At 34.8% G+C, this 20,903-nt stretch overlaps 1 protein-coding gene across 4 annotated transcripts in view; it reads right to left on the bottom strand.

Annotated features, from left to right (window-relative positions):
• The window catches only part of CTNNA3 (catenin alpha 3), a 2,164,949-nt gene that overhangs the window by 274,457 nt on the left and 1,869,589 nt on the right, over positions 1-20,903 (bottom strand). The window lies entirely within an intron of this gene.

Genomic DNA, 20,903 nt, shown 5'->3' on the forward strand with positions numbered 1-20,903 from the left:
AAAAATCCCAGACTCTCAGAATTAAAAGGAACCTCAGGAGCCATTGAAATCAACCCAGACCTGAGCAAAGATTTCCTTCATAACATCTTTGTCAAGTAATTATTCATCCTTTTCCTAAAGATTTCCTTCCTTTGAGAGGGAAAACCCTATTTTCCAAGATGGTTCATTTTACCTGAGATAATTCTAATGATAGGAATGTTTTCCTTTACATGGAATCTAAATTTGTCTCTCCACCCCCATATTTATTTACAGATACCATACATCTCCTTAATTAGAATAAATATTATCTCTCTCCCCCGTGAATGAAAAAGTTATTATTTTTAACAATTCAAATGTCAAAAGTTTTTTTTTAATGTATACATTATTAAAACAGTCATCCAACCAATGTTTTTTCATTACATACTGCATCTGACTAAACTGAGTATTTTGAATGCAAAGAAAGACAGTAATGATAATAACAATAATAATTAATTAAAAAGCACAGCAATAGCAGCAGCAAAGAGAAGAAGAACAAGAAAATGAAAAGAAAAAATTTTAATGAAAACTTTCCCCCCCAACTGAAGGAGCCTAATGAAGGAGAAAACATGATTTTCTATTAAATATATAGAGCATTAGTAAAATAGAATGGAAGCCATCTACAGCAGTGTGGGCATGCTTCACATTCTAATCCTTTCATAGTAAGCCCTGAGCTACCTTCCTAATAAACACACAAGTAATAGGGACCTATTTGAAATGACCAAAGAGGTTTCCAATGTCCTTAGGTATTATGTCTTTTATGCCAACAAGTAAAATATATGATAACTTGGTATGGACTTTGCTCATTAAACCTATTCCAGCTTCCTGGGAGGCCTGCCTTGTATCCTGGGCCCTCTGCTTGTTTTTGTTACTGTCTCAAGCTTTCCCCTGGTTCCCCTGGTGACCAACATAGGAAATCTAAGTTGCAATCATTACCAAAATAACAACCCAATTTGCAAACCACTGATATTTTCTCATATCTCTCATCTCATGAACCTTTAAGCATTGTTCCCCTTGTACTTAGACTGACTCCCCTGCCATGGTGGGATCTTTTACATGTTTTTTTTTAAGATGACTCTTAACTGATATTAATTTTGGCATTCCTCTGAGACCTCCATCATGCTGAGCAATTTTCACCTTTTTCTGTTCTCTCCATCGTTCTTCTTTGCTAGAACTGTCAATTGATAGGATAATAGTGCAATCCATTTGCTCTCCATTGGAATTAATGGGATGAGTTCCCTATTTTGGAACTTTGACCCAATTGGATATTTCATTATTAGCCATTCTATGGGTTGTCCCAGCAGTATTCTTGAGGAATTGCCTTTCAAATTTCCCTCCCCAATACATCATCAGCCTTTATAACATCTGAATAATGTAACTCCATCTAATTCCCTCTACTTCTATTTCATCATGTAATTTTCCCATGGAAAACTATTATGTCATTCTATTGTGATCTGTTTCTTATAAACCTCAGTTGTTTATCACTTACCACCACCACCCAAATTCACTGGAAAATAACTCCTCACTAATTTGAATATTTTGTTGAAGTCAAAAAGTAGAAGGTGCCCTACAGAAACCAAGAATCCAGTGACTTAGTACAATGCATGATTTTGATTGTAAAAGAGAGATCGTATCATGCTCTCCTAGAAGAAATTCAGCAGAGTACCTAGACGATTGACCTTTAAGATGGGAATGACCTAGTTTAAGTCTTGTCCTTGAAATGTTCTAGATGAGTAATCCTGTAAATCCCTATCTATCACAGATCTGAAAAAAATTTTTTTCCTATAGAATTGTAGCTCTACATCTGGAAAGGAATTCATAGGCCACCCAGTTCCAGTCCCTTGTTTTCAAAGATGAAAAAAAATCATGTCACACAGAGGATTTAGCACCTAACTGGATATGGGCAAAAGAATGAAAAGACCAGCATTGTGAGCCTGGGTAACTGGAGAGGGGTATTATCCTTGATAGTAATAGGGAAATTTAAAAGAGGTGAGAGTCCAGTGGTTAGATAATGAGTTCAGTTTGGGATATATAGGGATTAAGATGTCTATAAGACATCCAGTTTGACATGTTTAGTAGATGCCTGGAAATGCTAGACTAAACATTTAGGGTTTAGACAAATAGATCCACTCAGAAAAGATAATGGTAAATTAATCGATTATATAAAATTAAAAAAAAAAAGAAAAGGTAATGGAATCCATCGGGGGCATTTGAAGTCATCAAGGAAAATTATGCAAAGGGAGAAAGTATAGGGACCAGGGCAGAGTCTTTGGGGCACAGATCACCTCCTCTGGTACATTAATATGCCACCTACCTGTAGGATCACAGGGCTCAGAGGTGGGATATTTTTGTAAGTTTGTGTGCCCAGTTTGAGAGATGGGATAGGAGAGCACAGTCCTGCAAAGAAAAGTCTCTACAACTGTTCCTCTTACCTGATGTGAATAGATAGGGTATTTGGCAGCACTAGCTTTTACATCAAGTTATTGGTAGGGGCATCCTAACTCAGGAATGCCTACCAGCTACAGAACCATAAATCAGTCACTTTGTATCCAAGAAACTCCTTTTGCTGTTAGGAGTTTTCCCATGCATCATTTCCACATGTCTAGTGCCTAGCTAGCTAGCACTGTGTCGGACTGATGCCAAATATTTAATAAATGCTTGGTGAATAACTTACTCTTAGGGATAACAACAGTCCCACTGATCAGGCCAAAGGGATATTATAGGAAATTACTATGAAAACTCAAAATTCTCCTCTTGTTTCTGTTGTACTTATCTGGAAATTACTCAATATTTGGATTTGTACTGTGTGTTGACCTATCTGTGGAAAAGTTGATTGCTCTAGAAGGTATCAATAAATATTAAGCACTCTGACTGTGTGCTAGGCAATAGGTTAGAGTCAGACAAGAATGTTAAGTTCTGATGAGCAGAAAATATTTCACTTTTGTCTTTGAATTTCAAAGATGTAGAATAATAATAATGATCAATATTAGGAATAATATCAACACTATAATATAAGACTGAGTGATAGAAAATTCCTAGATGGGGAAACTTCCCTGAGCAAGTTAGCATCTTCTCTACCATTTAGAATCTTAAGGTGATTCCTGATTCATTGAGGTTAAGTGGCTCACCTAGAGTCACACAGTCACACTTTGATGGGGCAAAAAAAATGAATTTAGATCTTTCTAGTTGTGAAAACTGGCCAGTATACGACACTGTCTTCAACAACAAATTGATGATTAGTAACATTTATCTAATGATATGTTCTGCAAAGTATCTCATTTGATTTTCACATCTACCCACTGAGCTAATTGTTATTATGTTACTCAGTTTATGAAAGCTGATGATACAACAGATAGAATGCTGGCCATGAAAGACGAGTTCAAATCCAAGTCAGACATTTATTTCCCTTGTGATTCTGGGCATGTAAGTATACTTCTGCCTGACTCAGTTTCCTCAGTTGTTAGATAGAAATAATGATAGGACTCACTTCCTTGGGTTTTGGGGAAGACCAAATGAGATAACATTTGTAAAAAAGCTTAGTACAGACCCTGAAACATAAAATAATTTTTCATTCCTTTATTCCCCTTTATGAATGAGAAAATAGAAACAATATCTTATGTGTGGCAGGTATTTAATTTAATAAGGTATTTATTGAATTGGGTTGGATTGGATTGGTTAAATAGTATGGAACAAGAAAGAAATAATTCCCCCTTTTGCTTTGACTTCTGTTGAAGAGGAAAGCAATTATGAATAATGTTACCCGAATTTTCAACATAGTTTTTGCTACGTTACCACAGCTAAGGCTGCGGGAACTCAACAACTTACTAAGAATGCAGGGTCAGAAGATATTGGTCATATACATATACATATACATATACATATACATATACATATACATATACATATACATATACATATACATATACATATATATACATATACATATACATATACATATACATATACATATACATATACATATACATATACATATACATATACATATACATATACATATACATATACATATACATATACATATACAAAGGAAACAAATGGGCTGTTCCGGGAATGGGGAAGGGCAATGTATTTGTATTGCTTGTCTTGAAAAGAGCTCAAAGCTCTCTGCAGACTTTATCATATTCCTCTCTTCTCCTCTCCTGGTGAGACAAACAGAGGAGAAAGGGATTATCATAAGAAACATTCCCTGCCAGTGACTTTATACATGCCTGAAGGTGAAAAGCCAAACAAAAGCTTTCCTCTGGCCTGCTGATTACCAGCAAAACTACAAATGTGCAATCTCACACACAGTCCATTTGGATCCAACCACAGGTACAAACGATGCTAAATCTTGTATATTCGGTGAAATGCACCACTGAACTGGGTTCAAACCAGTCAAGCATAGGAGAGCTAGAAACTCAGGGAATCATTGGTGACAGAAGCACGGAAACCGTTTTGTAGAACTTCAGATGGAAACTTTCTTTTGAACCAAAGATTAGGACACCAAGCTCGCTGAGATGAGTACAACAGATTATGCAAAAGCAAGATAGACAGATTCATTATACAGACATTTTTCTAAAGGTGGGGAGAAGCACTAGAATAGTCAACAGGATACACCATTTCAGGAAAAGTATGTGTAGACGGAATATATGTTTCCCAGACAGGATACATATTCTAAAACCAACCTTTGGCTCCATCCTTAAACTAAAGGAATAGTCGATGTTAACAGTGACTAAGCAAAGAAATGGAAATAAACAATGTTAATTGAAAAATAGGTAAACAAATGGCATATAAATGTAATAGACAATTAATATGACATAAGAAATATGAAGAATATGAGTACAGACAAGTAGTGAAAAACTGATGTAAACTCATGAGAGAGAAATAATCAGCGTTTAGGAGAGCATACAATGATTAGAACAACTTAAGTGGAAATAATACAAAAGAAAACAAACAAAAAACACAAAAGGATGGACAATGGATATTGTAAAAATACCAAGAATAAACAGATATGGTCTCAAAGGAAATGCAAGAGAAAATAATTCCCCATACGACTTTGTAGAGAAAGGGACATCTTCGTTGGGGTGCAGTGTGTATATTTCAAGGTAATTTCAACATATGAAGTGGTTTGGATGATCTTTCTATTTTTTTTTTCTTTTTCTTCCTTAAATGTTTTTTTCTTCATTAAATGTGTGGCTCAATAGGGAAAAGCAAGGGATATTGGGAGAAATATAGGCAATATAATAAAGGCTATCAAGAAAATTTGATTCAAAGAAAGGAAATATGCTAGCTGATCACCTTTTGAACAGGGCTCATTATCAATTAGAAAACTGAAAAAGTGAAAAAAAGCAAATGGGCTTATGTGTGGCAGGTATTTAATCAAGATTTATTGAATTGGATTGGATTGGATTGGTTAAATAGTATGGAACAAGAAAGAAATAATTCCCCCTTTTGCTTTGACTTCTGTTGAAGAGGAAAAAAAATCTAATTCTGTCTTCAGAAATTCTGGGTTAAACTTCCCAGTTCTTCAATTTACAGCATTCTTTGTGTCACACTGGACAGTTATCAATTTCTCTGGGCCTTATTTTTGTAATTGTTGTTTGTTATTGTTTCCAGATGAAGATGAGGGGGTTGGACTTCCCTTACATTTGAACTAAATTTATCTTTCCAAAACTTCTGTTCATTCCTTAGTTCTGCTATATCTATATATTTATAATTATAAACTCAGAAAAATATGGAGGCAGGTAGGTGGGTCAGTGGATATCAGGAAGTCTTGAATACAAATCCAGCTTCAGACACTCTCTAGCTATGTGTCGCTGATAAATTCACTTAACCTCAGTTTACCTTAACACTTTGGAGAAGGAAATGGCAAATCATTCCATTATCTTTGCAAAGAAAACTTAATTGACAATATGGCCTTCAGGGTCATGAAGAGACAGACATGACTGAATGACTATACAACAACAAAGGAACAAGGGAACAAGGGAGAGAGGGGGGGGTGGGGAGGGAGGGAGGGAGAGAGAGAGGGAGGAGCAAGATTGACTTTTTAAAGGCTTGTCTTCTGTCCTAGAACTGACACTAAATGTTGGTTCTAAGTCAGAAGAATGGTAATTCCCAGGCAGTGAGTGTTAAGTGACTTGTAGCTAGTATCTGAATCCAGACTAAAACTAAGACCTACCATCTCTAGGCCTGGCTTTCTATCCACTGAGTCATCTAGTTGCCCTGGAGAGAGCTTTTCATTAACTAGTCCTTCAAGTACCCAAACACAATAACTGTGCTTCCCGTAATTATACAATTGTCCTAAAAATTAATTGATCAATAATCATTGAATGAGATATCTAATGACATAGATCCCTTTACTGTCCTTATACCCATGCTTTCATTTTTCAAACTTATAAATTTATTAATCATAACAAGAAAAGAAAATCCAATATGTACAACTTCAAAGAATTTGAAAGTTATGAATTAGTTTATTACCCAGAAAAGATCTGGTATGGAGGCACCATGACATATTGGCTAGAGATCAGACCTTTAAACAGCAAAGACCTCCTATTAAATTCTGGTATCAGTGGCAGAAATTGGAAAAACATTAACTAATCATGGGTAGGATGAACTAATACTATAAAAATGACAATCCTCATCAAATTAATTTACTTATTCAGTGCCATACTAACAAACTACCAAGAAACTCTTATACAGAATTAGAAAGGAATATAAAAAAGTTCATTTAGAAGAACAAAAGATCAAGAAAATCAAGGGAAATAAAAAAATGAATGATGGGGGCCTAGTAGTAGCAGATCTTAAACTATATTATAAAGTAGTGATCATCAAAACAACATGGTTTTGGTAAACAGGAAACAGGAGGGAGGATCAATGGAATAGACTTAAGGTAAATGACCTCAAAAAGATAGTGTGTGGTAAACCCAAAGATCCTAGCTTTCAGGACAAGAACACAGTATTTGACAAAAAATGCTGGGAAATTTGGAAAACACTATGGGAGAGATTCTGTTTAGATCATATCCCACCCTATACCAAGATAAATTCAAAATGAGTAAATGACTTAAATATAAAGAAGAAAACTATAAGTAAATTAGGTAAACCTAGAATAGTATACCTCTCAAATCTTTGGGAAAGGAAAAAAACTTAAGACTAAGCAAGAGATAGAGTATATTACAACATGTAAAATGAATAGTTTTGGATGCAAATGCAAATAAAAGGAAAAGTTTTTATATAAAAATCAAGCCATTCCCCAATTGATGAATGGGCAAGGGACATGAATAAGCAGTTTTCAGAAAACGAAATCAAAACTATCAATAAGCACATGAAAAAATATTCTAAATCTCTTAAAATTAGAGAAATGCAAATCAAAACAACTCTGAGGAACTACCTCATACCTAGGAGATTGGCCAATATGACATTAAAGGAAAATAATAAATGTTGGAAGAGTTGTGGCAAAATTTGGATACTAAGGCATTGCTGGTGGAGTTGTGAATTGATCCAACCATTCTGGAAGTCAATTTGGGACTATGGCCAAATGGCTTCAAAAGACTGCCTGACCTTTGATTCCAGTAATGTCACTGATGGTTTATATCCCAAAAAGATAATAAGAAAAAAAGACTTGTACAAAATATTCATAGCCATGCTCTTTGTAGTGGCAAAAAAACCTAGAAAATGATGGGGTGTCCTTCAATTGGGGAATGGCTGAGCAAATTGTGATATCTGATGGTGATGGAATATTATTGTGCTGAAAGGAATAATGAACTGGAGGAATTCCATATGTATTAGAAAGATCTCCAGGAATTGATGCAGAGTGAAAAGAGCAAAACCAGGAGAACATTGTACACAGAGACTGATACACTGTGGCACAATCTATGTAAAGGACTTCTCTACTAGCAGCAATGCAACGATCCAGGACAATTCTGAGGGACTTATTTTTTATTTGAAAAAGTGTATTCAATTAATTAATTTAGAATATTATTTCATGGTTACATGATTCATGTTCTTTCCCTCTCTCCTTCCACCCCTCCTCCAATAGCCAACAAGGATTTCCACTGGGTTTTACATGTGTCACTGATCAGGACCTATTTCCATATTATTGATATTTGCCCTAGGGTGACCATTTAGACTCTACTTCCCCAATCATATCCCCAACGAAACATGTGATCAAGCAGTTGTTTTTCTTCTGTGTTTCTACTTCCCCAGTTCTTTCTCTGAATGTGAATTGCATTCTTTCTCTTAAGTTCCTCAATTCTGACTTATGAGAAAGAACACTATCCATATCCAGAGAAAGAACTGTAGAAACAGAAACACAGAAGACAAACATATGGTTGATCACATGGTTCGATGGGGATATGATTGGGGATGTTGACTTTGAATGATCACTCCATTGCAAATAATAATATGGAAATAGGTTTTGACTATGATACATGTAAAAACCCATTGGGATTTCTCATCAGCTCTGAGGGGGGAGGGAGAAAAAGAAGGAAAGAATATGAATCATGAAACATGAAAACATGTAAAAATATTCTAAATTAATTAATCAATAAAGAAAATTAAAAAAAAAAGATTTTAAGTAACAGAAGAGGAAACCTGCATTCCTACCACAGAATTTCCTATACTGGTGAAATCATATTCCCAGTCTAAATCCCTACTACTTGATGGGTTTTCTTATTTTTATAATATATTTTTGAAGTATTCAGGTCTCATTCCCATGTCTATGTCTCATTAGTGGATTCTACTGTCACCTCTCACTATTATAGAAACATAACATTAACGATGCATTAATCTATTCATTTCTAGGAATTCAGAAGTGTGGATGGATAAAAAGAAAATGAAAATATTGCTTTTCTGTAAATGGAGGAAATTCTCTAGGGAGCAACTTTACCACTGAGCTATAGTTTGTAAAAAGTAAATTACAGGCTATAGAAAATATGTCCAGACTGAATAGCAAAGAAGATGTACAATAGGCCCAGCATATGATTAACTACCTAAGCAAATGTGTCAGCTTGGGCAGCAAAACCCTCAGTCCAAACACTGCTATTGTCAAATCAGAGGGAGAGAAAAAAAAGCTTTTTGTTAGGAGGGCTTTTGGGGATTCCCTTAGTCCTCTAGGAATCATATTTTCCAAGGATTAATGGCCTAATTTGTTAGTATTGGGATGATTGCCAGGGATGTCTTCCCTAGTTTATAGAACTTATTCCTGTGCTGTGATCAAAGCAGTACCTACTTGGTGCTTTGATATCTCCAAGGAGGGGAAAAGGAGGGAAGGAACATTTATTAATCACCTACTATATGCTGGGCACAATAATAAGCTTTTCAAGCATCAGGTCTTGTACTAATTCCTTAGGATACAGAGAAAGGGAACATAGTGCATACAATCAAGAAAGATACCTTCAAATAAGGACAGCAATCATGTTTGGATATCTGAAAGGAGAAAGAGCTCATCATTTTTTGAAGCAGCCCAATGTATTTTGGGACAACTCTTATTTGGATTTTTCTTTTATAGGAAGTATCAATGGTGGTAATGGTGATTGTTGTACTAAGTAGGTTGTATAATGGTTACAGCATTGAGCCTAAAATCAGGAAGACAAATTCAAATCTTCAGACACTGTCTTACTCCCATGATCAAATCACTTAATCAGTTTTCCTCAGTTTCTTCAACTACAAAATAAATATAATAATAACCTACTTCCCAGACTTGCTGTAATGATTGAATAAGATAATAATTATAAACTACCAAATACAGTACCTGGCACATAATAAACCAATTTTAATTTTATCTATTACTGTTCCTTCTGTTTTTTTCTCTTGGATTTTAGTTTTGTTTTTCTACCAATTCTAGCCCCAGCTCCTGTTCTTCCCTTTGGAGCCAAACTAAGCAAATATAATCTACTTCCACATAATAGTTTTTCACATACTTAAAGACCATCCTAATGTCCCCATTCCCCATTGTATCCCAACTGTAGCATTCCATTTCAAGATGAATATTTTTGGTTCCTTCATCTGATCTTTGTAGGTATGTAATAAAGACACTTCACCATTTCCTTTGGTGACTTCTTTATGTTCTCCAGAAAAGCACTGATTCTCTTTGAGTGAGACACTCATATCTGAACACAACATTACCTGTGTAATGTGTTTATGTCACAGTACTACATTACCATAACTTCCTGATTCCTGGAAACAATCTCATAAGGTAGTATGAGATTATGTGAACCGTTTTGGTTATAATAGGATACTGCTGACTCATATTGACATTTTTATCCATTATAGTCCCCAGATCTTTGTCAGACAAAATCCTTACCTTCTAATCATTCTCTCCTCATTTTTACTGGTGAATTTTTAATTTATATCTTTTCTAAATATCAACCTCTATCCCTACATCATTGCTATTAGAAAGAACCATCTTTTATTTTTAAAAAAAGTACAAAAGAAGTAGAAAATAAAAAGAAAGCCCTGCATAAATAATCTATACATAAAAAAATGATCTAATCAGAGTAACAGGATAACAGTGGTTGGAACTTGGCATAATCAACTACTACAATACATCACAAGGAAGAGTCTAGGGAGTCTGCTTCCAGAGAAACATAATGACAACAAATAGTGAGGCCCTGCTCCCCAATTTGGAATAATTGTAGACTTTTCATAACTGTTTTCTTTCTGCTAACTACTTGCTGAAGAGAACAAATTGATCAGCTATGTAAATAGAACTGAATTGCATTCAAACACTTTGTTGTCATTCAGTCGTTTCCTTGTCAAATGATAAAGGAATTGTTTGTCATTTTCTTTTTCTCAGTTCATTTTACAGATGAGGAAACTGAGTTAAACAGGCTTAAGTGACTTGGTCAAGATCCCATAGCAAGTTTCTGAGACCAGATTTGAATTCCACTCCTCCTCATTAGGCTTGGCACTGTATGGTTCACTGAGCCACCTAAGTTTATTTCTTTGTTCTAAGTTTTCCTGTTTGGCTACATTCTGGAGAGAATGACATTGTGGTGAGGGGACAATGTTCAGACCTCCTTCATTGGATGCCAACATGTAGTCTCTGAATTCCTTTTTTGTACATTGTTCAAGATTTGTTAAAAAAATGTAAATTATGTATGCATGCTAATATAAACATCCTCTGCTTTTGAGTTCCCCTTGGATTTGTTTTTACTTGGATAATTTTTTTCTCTCAATTATTTTCTTTTGATTCTCTTTTTTTACTATCTCATTTTTAGATAGTGAGTGAATCAATATTTATTAAGTACTATTATGGAAAAAGGGGTTAATTTATATAAAGGTTGGACTGAAATATTTAAGAGTGTTGTCGCCAAGAATTTATATTCATTCCAAAGAGATTTATTTACAATTTATTTACAAAATGTAGAAATAGTGAAGTAAGGAAAATCCAAGAGAGGATAGGGTAAGATATCTAGCCTAAGCACTACATAATTTACTTCCAGCTCCTAACCCAATGGGGCAGGGAGAGTTGGTTCTTAGCTGGCCTTTGCTGTGTACCTGGGAAAAACACTCTCAAGGGGTAAGTCAATGTCTTCAGACATATCAGCGATCATGGCTTAATCAGCCTTTTTTATCTATCTGTATGGATGTTTCCAAGGCTTGTGCTTATATCATGATTGAAGAGTTACTCAAGAATCTTTAGAGCATCTGATTAGATTTCTTGGCTTCCTCTTCTATAATTACTCCTCTTGTCTTACTTACTTTTCTCACTCTAATGAGATCCATCAATAAACTTTATGAATGATGAGACATAAACTTTTGTTTGGAGGCATCTGAGTGCCCAGCCTCACAGTAGAATATGGGAATGTTCATGGGCAGATTGCTGAGGGCATCCAGAGAAGCCCTGATGATTGGCTGAATGAGACATACGAGGGGTTCTTGTCAAGGGTGTCACCTCCCTTAGAGTGTATTTAAGCCTTGGAAACAGATTAGATTTTCTCTCTGTGTCTCTATAGCTCCTTTGTGAAATTTAACAGAGAAAATACCTGTTAAGTGTTTTGCAAACTTGCTATTTGGAAGCTGTTGTTATTACGGTCATTCTATAGCTAAGTCGTAAAGTAACACCAGGCAATTAATTCTGTTAAAAAGATGAACTTTTGCTCTTAGGGGAGGCTTGAAGTGTGGCATAACTTTTGAAAATTAACTAGGATATTATTAAACTTATATTTATTATGCTTATTATTATTGCTAATAGTAGTTATTGTGGAAGTAGCAATAGCAGTAACAGTAGCAGTAATACTAGTACTAGTACTAATAGTACTAGTAGTGGTTGTGGCATTGGTGGTAGTAGTGGTCGTGGTGGTATTTTTATCACAGAGTACCTACTTGCTGATCCTTATGTATAACATTCCATCTCCTGCCTCTTTCTCTTTGCACAGACTATGTATGTTCTATGACTGGAGAGCTTGTTTTACTCAGTTTGTCCTTCTGAAATCCCTAACTGGCTTCATGATTTATCTCAAGTGCCCTCTCCTCAATATGAAACAGCCTGATTGTCTCCTCATTCTTTACACTTCCTACTATGTTCCCTCAAATGACTTTCTTTCTGCCTGTATGGATGGATAGACACATTTGTGTATCTGTGTGCCTATACACTCATATATTTGTATTCAAATGCTTTCTCCAAAGTGGAATACAAATGCTTTTATATTAAGGCCTGTTTCCTTTGTGTGTGTTTTTTTGGGGGCAGAAAGGTATATTTTTATTGCCTAGACCATCAGAGGCACTTAAAATGCTGAATTGTTTCATCTAAAATTATGATGGTGTTGTTTCTAAAACATTAGACAAGTAATAAATATATAACCTACTCCTATAAGTAAAAAAAAAAACTTCACATTTTTCAGCATAATTTTTTTTCTCACATGATATTTTATCCTACATCCAAAGTCATACATTTCGGTAATTGCTTACAGTATCATCAATTCCATCCCTGATGCCATTTCCTTCCCTCATAACCCCTTCTATCTCCCATCAATGACTTACAAACATGGACCTTTTTTATTTTCATCTGGTGCTTCTTTGATGATAGCACCTTAAACCTGACTTATTAGCAGTATCATGAATTTGATGAATAAAAATGAAGCCTGCTTTTAGATTTTAGCCTTTACCTACTTCTCATTCTTGTAAGCTGGTCTTTAATGATCCATTATTCAATTTGTGATATTGCCATTATAATAAAAATCAACAACCAGTGTTTGGCCAGTTTGCATGACTTGGATTCCTGGAAAAATTCTGGAACATTTTATTATAGAGAATGTGTAACTTAGTGTGTGGATGGCTGATTGGGGATACAAGAATGCCAGCTACTTCAAGCCAAGTCCTCCCTCTGATACCTAAAAGCTCTATGACCTTGGGAAAGTGACCCTTAACTTGGAGGCTAAGGCAACTGGGACTCTCTTAAGAATAATTTCTATTTTGATATTCATCAGATATTTATTCTCATAATGAAATTAATTCCTTACACTATTGTAATCATTGTTCCAGACCTCACCACCCAAAGCACACACACATACACACACACACACACACACATACAACAATTATATGTATCATAAGTTTTCTGAATTCATGGTATAATGGAAATGGTGATGAATCTATAAGCACATAAATGAAGACAAAATGTAAAACTGGAAGTGAGTGTGAACACTCTCGTATGTGTGTATTCCCAGGGAATGCTCAGTGTGAAAGGGTAATATATTTGGAATGCAGATCCAATGATCCAACTGCTCAAATCACAAGTTCTGCAGTACAGTATAGAAAGGGCAACTAGATGGCTCATTGGGCAGAGATAGAACACAGGACTGGGAATCAGGAAGACCCATCTTACTGAATTCAGATCTAACCTTAGAAACTTAGTAGTATGTGACCCTAGGCAAGTGGCTTAACTCTATTTGTCTTAGTTTTCCCATCTGGAAAATGAGCAAGAGAGAAAAGAAATGTCCAATCAGTCTTGTATCTTTGCCAAGAAAGCCCCAAATGGGGACATAAAGAGTTGGAGACTACTGAAACAACTGAACAATAGACTGTACAGGAATTCTCACTCTTTTTGAGTCACTCCATTTTCACTTTATTTAGCATCTGTTGGATCTGAAGTAGAAGTTAGAGGACCTGGCTTGAGTCTTGGTTCTGTATAACCTTCTCTGTATGCTTAAATTTCTGTGTCTACAAAATAACAGGATTACTATAAGATCTTTAGCATTCTTTCTTTCTCTAAATCCTATAACTGCAATTTTCAGCCTTGAATTAAATCTTTAAAAACATTCATACTGCTTAGTGAACTGACCTCAGGTGTTACAGAACTGAAGACAGGAAAAATCGTTATGTGTATTCAGGTAGAAATCCATCAAACTCTCCCTTATTGTACAAAGATTTGGTGATGATGATGATGATGATGATGTCTGTGGAGTATGGTGAGCTCAGAGGGATAAAGATCATCTTTAGACACACTCATGGTATTGCATGGAATGAACAAGAAACAAAACAGAAAATAGAAAGCTAAAAATGAAATATCAGTCACCTGACAACTCCAAATTCCCCTAGTGAACCCTCTGAACAGAGATGGAACCCAATTATAAGAGTTTCCTCTTTCTATTTATTTAATGTCAATCCACAGTGCCAGTTAGAATTTGACAGTTCCATTTGTCTTCATGGTCTACCTTCTCCCAATATTCCTTAAGAAAAACAAAATAACCCACTATTTAGAGGTCATTATTTGTGAGCCCAGTAAAAATTTAATAGCTCATTGGGAGGCATTCTTCCCTATTATGCAAACTATCAACTTCATGCCTCAAACAGACATCACATTTACTTTTTTTCTCAACTTCCCCCTGTGAAAGTGTTAATTTAAGAAAACGTCTTTTGATTGTCTTTCACACTTTCTTATCAATGTAATTTTTCAATGTCCCTTATAGATTTTACAATAAGGGCCAAGACTGCCTATATCATGTCTGAATTTTCTTTTTCTCAAACTTATTTTTAATGCAATGGATATCCAAAGGACAATTTCTAGATTGAAAAAAAAAAAGAATACTATTATTTTCTCCAGAGCACGTCATTAATATTAGTACTACATTTGACTTATTCCAAAATCACTTAAGTAATTAAAATTTGTTCAAAGTAATATCAGCATTCAAATTTATAACATTTAAGGTCCTTTGTCCTCATCCTTAGGTCTTACTTCCTACTGTGGCCTAGAACTTGTGATTTTCTTTACTTTAGGGGATAAAGTAAAATACAAATCCTTTAAAGAAAGACCCATCATCTTTAGAACTTGGACAAACTAAAGAAATGCCAACCTTCTTTTTCACTAGGTGGGAGAAAAGTTACTATTTTCCATAATGGAAAAGTGACATATCTTCATATGGATTTCCAAATTAAGTGATAATTAGGCATTTCCCATCTGGGGTTCAATATGCAATTTCACCCATTCTATATACTCAAGGTAATCAATTATGAATGAGTAGAATATAACTGTCTTGTGGTTAGAGATTGATTAACTTTTGTATTTTTTCCCTAACAATTATCCTGATGCCTACTTTATAACAGGCACTTAATGAATGGTTATTGGTTGGTTAATTACTTAATGGATACATTTAAGCTAATATATCATAGTTTCATGTACTGATCTAGAAGGGTTCTTTGAAGTTATTGGGTTCAATCCTCACATTGTACAGATGAGAACTGTGAGTTCTGGAGAAGTTATATATATATATATATATATATATATATTGCCAAAGATAATAGAGCTTTTTTGTATAAAAATCAAGACTTAAATTTAGGCCCTTCATCTCCAACTCTCATTCTTACTTGACAGCAGGTCTCAATTATAAAATAATACCTGAGTTGGAATGGCAAAGTACAAGGGGTATACTAAGAAGTAGAAAAAAGAATGGAGTACATTTAAATCATGGGAGATTGCCAGTGTAAAGACAACATGATAAGAGACATCATGCTATGAGGAATAAAGCTTCATATGACTGCAAAATGGGATTCTATCCATGGTCTTCTCATGTAACCCCTTTTACATAAATTACAGTGCCTCTCTATCATTTCCAGGATGAAATATGAAAACCCCTTTTTGTTGTAAAAAACCCTCTATGACATAATATTCTCCTGTCTTTGTCATTCTTACACATTACTCACCCCCATGTATTCCATGTTGCAATTACATTATCCTCCTTGCTAGTCCTTGAAGAAGACAATCTCTTAACTCTAGATTTTTATGAGCCATCCCCTATGCCTGGAATTCTCTCCTTTCTTGATTCTACTTCTGGTCTTTCTGTTTTCCTTCAAATTCTATGTAAAGTCCAATCTTCTTCAAAATAATTTCCAAATAGTCCTTATTATCTCCAATTAATGAGATTGAAAGACACATAGATGTATAGGTAGGTAGGAAGATAGATAGATAGATAGATAGATAGATAGATAGATAGATAGATAGATAGATGGATGAATGGATGAATGGATGGAATATAGCAATTGATCTTGAGAACAGGAACTGTGTTTGCCCTTTTTTACATCTCCAATACTTAGAATAACCACCACTCACTGATATGGGGAGGGAGAAAGATACTCACATTTAATGGAAAACACAGGTACACATGTTACTCAGAAACACGCTGCAGTATTTATGGGAGTGGTGGGATGTCAATGACAAAGTAGAAATCAAGTTATTCCAGAACTGAGAAGGAGTATGTTCATTGCACAGCAATAAGGGAACTGACAATAAGGGAACTCAAAGGACCCGGATTTTAATCCTTTCCCTGCCATCTAATACAATCATTGCTTTTGTAACCTCTGTCAAATTGTTTAACCTCTCTGGTCCTATGTTTCCCCAACTGTAAACCATAGAAATTTGATTAGGTGACCTCTAAGGTCCCAACAGATCTAAATTTATCATCCTAGCATCATTGGGCAAAGACATTCATTCCAAAATGGGGCTGCAATACAACAAATTTACCACGTTTAACTTTAAAAATAACACAAATAGCAATGATATTGAACATCAGATGAAAAGTTACATATCATTTTAGCAACCAATGTTTAATTTCACTCCTCAGAGCTAAATTGACAATTGCTATCACTGAGTTATTAAAAGGCAGAACAACTTTATCTACTTTTTCTTAAGAAACTAAATTGTTTAGTTAAAAATCTTGTCTATTCTAAAAATTGAATAGCTGTTTTTAAGGTTAAAAAACAAGTTGCAATTAGGGAGTATAGAGAATCTTTTAATGAAGATGAATTATATGACTTCTTTTTGGTTCATTACTTGCTAAATTTTCTATCTAAAAATTTAAACAGGAATTATTCTGATAATATGGTGGGAGGGGAAATGCAAATTATTCCCATTATAAAAATATTATTATTATCAATATTTCTTCAAAGAAAGTAGAGGAGGAGAAAGGGCATTGACTCTAGAACTAGAGAATATGAGTTCAAATCCTTTTGCTAATAGTAAGTACCTCATGACCTTGGGGAAGTTAATTAACATCACTGGAATCTGCTTTGCTTATTGATAATATAAACTTTGGAATAAATGGTCTTTAAGATACTTTTAAGCATTAGACCTATGGTTGTATTTTTTAAGTCATTTCTTGAGTAATATTTTAATTAATACCTTAAATTTTACTTTGTTTCTCTTAAAACAGAGCAATGTCAGAGTTGGAAGATAATTTTTCCTATACCATTCCCACCAAAAATCCTGAAGCACTGAATCCAAGATTTCCAGTGAAAGGAAAGGCATCCCCTCCCCAGAGGTATCCATTCCACTTCAGGATAACAAAGTATTATTTTGTTTGAGATTTAAAATTGCCTTTTTTCACTTTACATTCTTTCTTTTTAGATTTTACACTGTGAAGTTGATCCAAAAAGTTTATTCCCTCTTCCACAGTACACAGGATAGTTATCACCATAACTTAACCCCAAACTCATCACAATTTCTTCAATTTAAGCTATTATAATTTCCTTCCCCTTGAAGTCATTGCTCAAATGTAACAGAATGGAAACAATTTTAACAGTCACTGACTTCAATAGGTTCAGATTCTATAGGAAGAGAAAGTATGCTCCTGGAAAATTCCTCTTCTTAGCTTTTAAAGCCCTATATAATCCCATTCCAAATTATATTCCTGGCATCATTGTATATTACAACTCCTCTTTCATTATTCAAAATTAGCCAACATGCTCTTCTCTCTTCCTTACACATAACATTCCATCTCCCATTACTATATCTTTAAACTTGCTATATTCCATGTCTAGAATGCCTTTCATTCTTCCCTCAGCCTCACAGATTCACTCTCCTACTTGAAGATGAAGACTGAGATTCCTTTCCAGATCCCAGTAAATACTAGTATCCTTCTTCCCAAATTATGTTTATATGTAATTCCTTTATATTATTTAGTTTATGTCCATGGTGTGGTTATATGTGGATGCATATCATGTAAATGCATATGAATCCCTATATCTATATAGGGAAGCACATATTTTATTTGTAATTCTAATCCCTTCCATTTCAATTTAAGCTCTTTCCAAGTAGGGATTGCTCCCTTCTTTGTACTTTCATCCCTAAAGCCTAGCATAGTCAGTGGTTCACAGTAGGTGTTTAATAAATACTTGCTGATTGATTGAAATAAATACACAGCCATTTCAAATTGGAGAGAACATTAAGAGCTGGAGACAGCTGCTGAGATAGTCTGAGTTAGCAGTGTGAATTGATTTCACCTTTCAGCAAATCCCTCAAGTGCTATGTAATTTTGTTCTAAACCTGGTATTTCATTCATCTAGGGAGCTCTTGGTTAGGAAAATTCCTCAATTAGGGCATATTGGCACCTGCTCTGCATCTCCTTGCAAGGATCATTTTAAAGTTTCCTGTTTGGGAAGATGAATGATGGCATATATTTGCATATGTCATTCTTTAATTGGATTCTATTGAGTTATTTAATTATTTGGAATACTGATTATGTAAGTGACTTTAGTAGGGTCACACAACCACCTTATTGTTTTGTCCTTTATTCCTCATTTCTGAAAAGGACTAAGGCCGTGATGTGGCAGTGGTCTGGAATGAAAGGAATGACGTTGATTTCTTCAATGTCTAACTAGCTGTGTTCCACAGTGTCTGCTTCAGTCAGTTCCACTGATGCTAGAACAAATCATTCTCATCTGCCCATTCTACCACCAGGGAAGCTCCACATGCTTGGATAGACTTTTCCTTCACTCATCAATGAATCTGGGACCTAATAGTTGCCCAAATCCTGCTGAGAGGGTTTTAGCGGGGGATGGCTGCTGGGTATGTTGTAACTTTGTGGAGCTATAGGTGAGATTTGGGTAAAATATGGACACCAAAGGTGAATTAGCAGCCCTAATGAGGCTGAAATAAGATCAAGGCATTGCTGACTCTGGGACTAGTACTCTATCCACTACACCATGGACCATGGATGATTCTCTCTCTCTCTCTCTCTCTCTCTATATATATATATATATATATATATATATATATATATATATATATATATATGTATGTATGTATACACATATATACATATATTACTAGTGTGTATATTGTTATTATTGGTTTTATTTTATAAATATAATCTTATATTTAGAATAGAATTTCAAAAGGCTAAATATACATATAAAATCATTCACCATTACTGAATGAGAATTTAAATTTATTAGCTGTAGTATTATATGAAGGTCATCTAAATGGACAGAATCAGTTCAACCTTTTGTTAGACATCAATTGCCTATGTTGTCATAATCACAATTATCTTTTGGAGCTTCACTCTATTTCTGATATCATCCCCTTCAGGCCAGGTCTTTTCATTTAGGGAGCTCCTCAAAAGTTATAGCCACCATTTCTGCAAAAAGCTGAGAGAAAACAGGGTTTTTTAAAAGCACATCTGGGAAAAGATGTATTTTTAAGTTAGACCAGATTCAGTAAACACTTGGGTCTCGTTCCCATGGTGACCCAAGAAAATCATTCTTTGGTGAAAGATAGAGCTTTAAAGGGGTTTTAGAGAATTGTATTCTATTAAATTGAACTTGGCACATCCCACATATTGCTGATGGTGACCTTCAACACACTGGATGTAAATGGAATATCTCAAATATGCAGAAGCAAAACAATAACAAAGATAGATAGATAGATAGATAGATAGATAGATAGATAGATAGATAGATAGATAGATAGATAGAGCTTTCTGGTATTTTATAAATAAAATATTACAATATAGGTGTTTCTTCTTGTTCAGTAAAGTCCAACTGTTCATGCCCTCATTTTGCGTTTTCTTGGCAAAGATAATGAAGTGGTTTGCTTTTCCATTTTCCAGCTCATTTAGATGAGGAACTAGAGGCAAACAGGATTAAGTGACTTGGCCAGAATCACACAAATAGTTTGTTTCTGAGGTCAAATTTGACCATATCTTCTTGATTATTGGCCCAAAGCTCTACCCACTGCACCATTTAGTTGTCCTGTGCCACCTAGCTGCCTTACTTATACCTTAATGGATAAAAGTACTCTAAGAAGACAATATGAATCCAACACAAGGGAAGGTAAAAGAACATGGATTCAGCAAAAGGAACAAAAGATCTGGAATAAGAAGAGTTTGGTTTTATTCACTCTTGTATCACTTTTTAGCTGAATGACCTTAGATAAGTAATTTAATGAATCTTAATAACTCATTCCTCTTAATAACAATTTCTCATCTATAAAAAGAGAACATGGGTCAAATTATTGAGTTCCCTTTAAATTCTAAATATATAATTCTATGATTTTAATTAAGTCTTTTCTGAGGATAAGGATGAGGAGAATGATGAGGATGATAAGAAGGAAGAGGAGGACAAAAAGTAGGAAGAGAACAATGATAGGCTTCAATGGAAAATATCAATGAAATCAA

Source organism: Monodelphis domestica, chromosome 1 (genome assembly GCF_027887165.1).
Source record: "Monodelphis domestica isolate mMonDom1 chromosome 1, mMonDom1.pri, whole genome shotgun sequence".
Taxonomy (NCBI): domain Eukaryota; kingdom Metazoa; phylum Chordata; class Mammalia; order Didelphimorphia; family Didelphidae; genus Monodelphis; species Monodelphis domestica.